This window comes from Micropterus dolomieu, linkage group LG21 (assembly GCF_021292245.1).
Source record: "Micropterus dolomieu isolate WLL.071019.BEF.003 ecotype Adirondacks linkage group LG21, ASM2129224v1, whole genome shotgun sequence".
Taxonomy (NCBI): Eukaryota; Metazoa; Chordata; class Actinopteri; order Centrarchiformes; family Centrarchidae; genus Micropterus; species Micropterus dolomieu.
In genome coordinates this window covers 11,970,165-11,975,595 of record NC_060170.1, presented here as the reverse complement: position 1 = coordinate 11,975,595, position 5,431 = coordinate 11,970,165, and the positions used below count along the sequence as shown (strand labels likewise).

The 5,431-nt window shown below is 41.1% G+C and overlaps 1 long non-coding RNA gene across 3 annotated transcripts in view; it reads left to right on the top strand.

Moving 5' to 3' along the window:
* LOC123960856 overlaps window positions 1-3,527 on the top strand; it is a 17,058-nt gene extending 13,531 nt beyond the window's left edge. For 2 of the 3 annotated variants that reach the window (XR_006822611.1, XR_006822612.1), the window contains exons 2-3: window positions 2,301-2,441; window positions 2,836-3,527. This is a non-coding gene — a long non-coding RNA (uncharacterized LOC123960856). Of the gene's footprint in view, window positions 1-530; window positions 1,634-2,300; window positions 2,442-2,835 lie in introns of those variants that run through there. The other variant, XR_006822613.1, reaches the window with a different exon arrangement.
* The last annotated feature ends 1,904 nt before the right edge of the window (window positions 3,528-5,431 follow it).

The following is a 5,431-nucleotide window of genomic DNA, read 5'->3' as shown; positions in this document are numbered from 1 at the left end:
TTTGGGTGTTGACAGGTGTCTTTTATACAGGTAACGAGGTGAGGCAGGTGTATTTGATGTAGATAATTGGTTGGGATTGGGGCTGTGTCTTAAAGAAAGACTAACTGGCTTGTAGGAGCCAGAATACTTGCTGTTTGGTAGGGGGTCATATACTTGTTTTTCCTCATCAGATGGTTATCAATTTTTATAAATTCATATGATGTGATTTTCTGGAATTTTCTTTGGGATTCTGTCTTTCACTGTTAGAATGTACATATGATTAAAATTGTAGATTGTTGCATTCTTTGTAAGTGGGCAAACCTGCAAAATCAGCAAGGGGTCAAATACTTTTTTCCCCCACTGTATGAACTATATTGCCACATACCACTTGTCACACACACTTCACCGAACGCTGAAAAGGAAACCCAAGATGAAACACCATTATTTTGTTGACTTTATTGAGGACATCTTCAGAAATGGACATGCTGAGCCAGCCCCCCTCTCCAGCGCCTGACAAGTTGTATTGGTAGAAGATGGCTGCTGATCGCTTGAGAACAGACCCTCCATTCACCTTTGTTGGACTAGATGTGTTTGGTGCGTCACCACAAGAAGGACGCATGGAGGCCTGGCAAACAGTAAGCACTGGGCAGTCATTTTTACGTGTATGAGCACGCGCGCCATACACATTGAAGTTGTTGAATCGATGGAGTCATCCAGTTTCATTAACGCTCTTAGATGCTTCTTTGCAATTCGGGGACTTGTTAAACAGTTGAGGTCCGACTGCGGAACTAACTTTGTGGGAGCCTGGAAAGAGCTTCAGATTGACTCCAGAGGTTGCAACAACAAGCAGGTGGCCAACTATCTCTCAGATCAGGGCACACTTCACATATGGGAGGCAGCTCGGAGAGGATGATCCGCATCACACATAGGATCCTTGATGCAATGTTCCTCAAGCTCGGGCTTACAAAGCTCACACATGAGGTCCTGACAACCTATATGGCTGAGGTCACTGCTATTGTCAACTCCAGACCACTTACTTCTGTGCCTACAGATCCAGATGAGCCACTTATCCTTACCCCTGCTATGCTCTTAACGCAGAAAGTCAGCACACCCCTAGTTCCCCCTGGCAACTTTGATGATAGTGACAAGTTCAAGATTTAGCCAACACATTCTGGGACAGGTGGAAGAGAGAGTACCTCAGCAGTCTCCAGGGTCGTCAGAAATGGAGGACAGAAAGGCCAAACCTGATGGACAGAGATGTTGTCTTACTTAAAGACAACTTAGTCAAGAGACATAACTGGCCCAAAGGACTGATCACAAGAGCTTTTCCTAGTGACAATGGAAAGGTTAGAAAGGTTGAGGTGAAAATTGTCAAAGATGGTGTACCAAAATTGTTCCTAAGGCCCGTCTCTGAAGTCATTCTTCTGGTACAAAAGGACTTGGTCAGTGACTTGATAGCGTAGTTTTGAGTGTGGCATCTTAAAGGTGCCAAACTCCAGTATGTTTTTCATTGCTTTGTGACCCCTAGTGGTTGTATGGTGAACTGCCTCTTTAACTGTGGAAACAGGAAGTGCTTCACTTCCTCTCCGGATCTTGCCTGACACAGCCACATGTTACTGCTGGTTACAATCTAATGCCATCCTCACCATCATCTGTAAGTTACATTGTTTATTAGTATAAAAGAGACATGACAACTTCGTTGTTTGTTAAAAATATATTGTGTTTAGATAGTCATGTCTTTTCTAAGTTAATTAAAATGGTTGACTTTATTCTTTGTTATTTAGTAAAGTAAAATCAGATGTGTTTGTTATGCTGGCATATGGCAAGTGGTTTTGCTTTATTACACTTACTTTGTTCTGCGTAACTAAATAACTAATAACGTGACTTATTGGTCCTCTATTATATATGGTGGCTTTGTGTGATTTCATTTGTGTATCCTTTTTGTTCTTTTCTACAATGTTACACTAAAACCTGATTAAACTGCCATCACATCAGCCTGTTCCTTGGAGACTGATTAGGAGAGTGTTTAGCTGTCTGCATGACATCTGAGTATACGTTCATGGGGGTAACACTTAGCGAAGACAGAACAGGGAAACCCACACAGATGTGGGTAGAACATAAACTTGTAAACTCCACACAGAAAGACCGGGATGACCTGGGTTCGAACCCAGGAGCTTCTTGCTGTGAGTCCACAGTGCCATCCACTAGGCCACAAGTAGTTGAGACTCATCAGTCCAGATCACCCGCTGCCATTTTTCTGCACCCCAGTTTCTGTGTTTCTGTGCATAGTTGAGTCACTTGGCCTTATTTCCTTGTTGAAGGTATGGCTATTTGGGTGCAAGTCTTCCATGAAGGCCACTGCTGACCAGGCATCTGGACAGTGGATGAGTGGACCAGGGTCCTACTTTTTTCTGCGATCTGAGCTGATGGCACTGCTGGATGTCTTCTGATTGCAAAGGGGAGTAAGTATGATGTGTTTTTCATCTGCTGTAGAAAGTTTATTTGACTTATTTGATGCAGTATAACTACCTTGTGTCTTGTTGCGGTGCTCAGTCTTGCCATGGTGTATGACTTTTGACAGTAAACTGTTTTCAGCAACCTCACCTTGTTAAATGAGTTTGGCTGTTCCTCAGCTAGTTTTATTCCTCCCACAGTTCATCCAACTCAAACATTTCAAATTAGATCTATCCCCTGTCACTATTGGTGTTCCCCAGGGCTCTGTCTTTGGGGCCGCTTCTGTTCATCATCTATCTATCTTCCTCTTGGCCATAATTTTCTGTCAATTTAACATCCATTTCAACTGCTATGCGGATGACACACAGCTCTAACCCACCTCTCTATCTGATTGCCTAACAGAAATCAAATCCTGGTTCTCCTGCAACTTCTTCAAACCTAACAGTGACGAAACCGAGGTCCTGCTCATAGGCACCAAATCCCCTTTAAATAAATCTGACAGTTTTTCCCTTACCACTGACAACTCCCCAGTTTTCCCCATCCCTCCGGTCAAGAGTGTGGGTGTGATCCTCAACAGCACACTTTGATTTCAAGCTCACATTAATAATGTCACTCGGTTTGCATACTTCCTTTTACGTAACATTAATCGCCTCCGACCGTCTCTCTCACCCACTAGTACAGCCATTCTCGTTCACACACTGGTTACATCCCGCATTGATTTTTGTTATTCTCTTTGGTCTTCCTCTCAAGTTCATATGTAAACCTCAACTGGTTCAGAACTCAGAAACCGCTGTACCTCACTGACCTCCTTCATATCAACACCCTCCCGTACTCTTAGGTCTTCTTCTTCTATTTACATCATCTTCCACCAGACATCTGCAACATTGACTTGCTTTCCATTGTTAAATTCCGCCTGAAAACACATCTTTTTGAACTAGCATATCCCAAGTGATCACTATTTAACAAGTTACAGCAATCCTTTGTTTCCAATTGTTTATGTACCCTGATTTTATGCACTGCCGTTATAGTTGTTGTTAATTCTATTGATTTATTGTTATATTGTTGTTTTATTATGTTTTGTGAGGTGACCTTGAGTGTTCTGAAAGGCACCTATAAATAAAATATATTATTATTCTTATTACACAGCTGTTTCTGTTTCAGTTAATTATTGTGTTTTGACCTACATTGAATAGGTGATCATTAGCACCTGTTTGGCTTAACTACAAAATCCCTGACTTTGGGCAAGTGTGCCTAAAAAAGAAAATGATGCTAATTTGCAAATATTGACTTGATTTAGATTTTTCTTCTGCTCAGTCACTTTGTATTTTGTTAATTGACAAAGTAAACCTATTCATGTGTCTTTTTTTGAAAGTATTCTGTCTACCTAAAACTTTTGCATGGTACTATAAATTGTACACACACCCATTATGTATATCAGCGCACAAGCTTGTCTTTTTAGATGGATTAAAAGACTGTGTATGTGTGTGTGTGTGGGTGTGTCTGTGGGGGGGGGGGTGAAAGGTCCTTATGACCGCAGAACCTTATCTAGAGCGGCTTCACAGCATCCTTGATGAGCAAGAAAGATAACAGAGCAGTAACAGTACCAGCATGAGAAAGGTCAGCAAAAGACTGATTGACAGTCACATCTCCCAAAGATGAGCTGGAGATCAGAGAAAAACAGATCTTCCTTTGGGAGAGAAGACTTTTTGTCTTTGAAGTGTCTGTACAGCTAAAATAGCCTTGATCCTGTTTGCTAAGTCTGCTCATTGTTTTTATTCTATTATTATAATTGCAAATAAATTTAAATTGTTCATATTAGAATTTATCAGGTCACAATGGATACAAAATATGTAACCGTACAATCCTCAAATTCAAGGTGCACTTAATAGCTTTTTCCTGAATTTTCAGCAATGTAGTATAGTATTTGACATTTAATATAACTGTACTTTACATATAGTAGTGGACAGCATTTGTAATTTAACCCAGTTGTTCTCTGCAAACAGCAGGGAGTTATGAACTGTGAACGAAAATAAATCAGACATATAACACTGTGGTAGAAGAGGGACCTGCTGTTGTAGACACATTAGCATCAGATAAGCTCCAGTGTGAATAAAGTAACACAAATATACACCAGATACATACGCACTCCTGTGCACTCTCTCTCTCTTCTGGTGCTCTGTTGCTGCTGCTGCACTACTATAATAACCTATCTTTGATTGAAACCAGTGAACTAAAAACATTACTTGGTCCGCATACCAATATGTTGTGCAGGGTGTTGAACGGTGGGCATAAAATTAATCATAAATCATCTCTCATCTATCGCTGATCAAATACTGTAAGCCACTGGGTGTTTCACATCAAGAAAGGGTCACTTGTATTCGGATATTTTGCTATTTATGTATTCATACCGTTTGATGTTCGCCAGCATGTGATTTGTTATTTGCATTACTGACAGCACTGACTTTAGGTGTCAGTCAGAGCTTTACAGGAAAAGGAAAGGTGAGAGTCCTGGGCAGTCCTGATCCCCTCTACACTCCCCCTCTACCTCTGCCTGACTGTGTAACCCTGTCAAATGGGAAATGGACAGTCAGAGGTTAATGTATTTCTGCCTGTCGGGGAATATCAAACCAAGTGCCTTGCAGGAGAGTGAAGAGCCTTCATTAGAGTGTAAAAAAAAAAGTGCTTCCCCTCCTCACACTACCGTCTGAAATGGGCTGTCCTCTCCTTTCCTGAGTAGAGATTAGGGATTCCATTGCTGGGGGATTCAGGTAACTGATAAGCCTGAATATTAAAGATAGGCAGCTCTGACGTTTTATATACAGGTTTGCACCAGAAAAATGTCCCATTAAATATGACAGAGGAGGGATTTACCTATATACACATGGGGTGCTGCCTCATATACTGTATCTCTGTTGCTCAGGGGCGATTTTAGTGCTGAAGCACCCCTAAATTTCATTTTAGCAACCCTAAAAAATAATATAGTAATTTAATTTGAAAA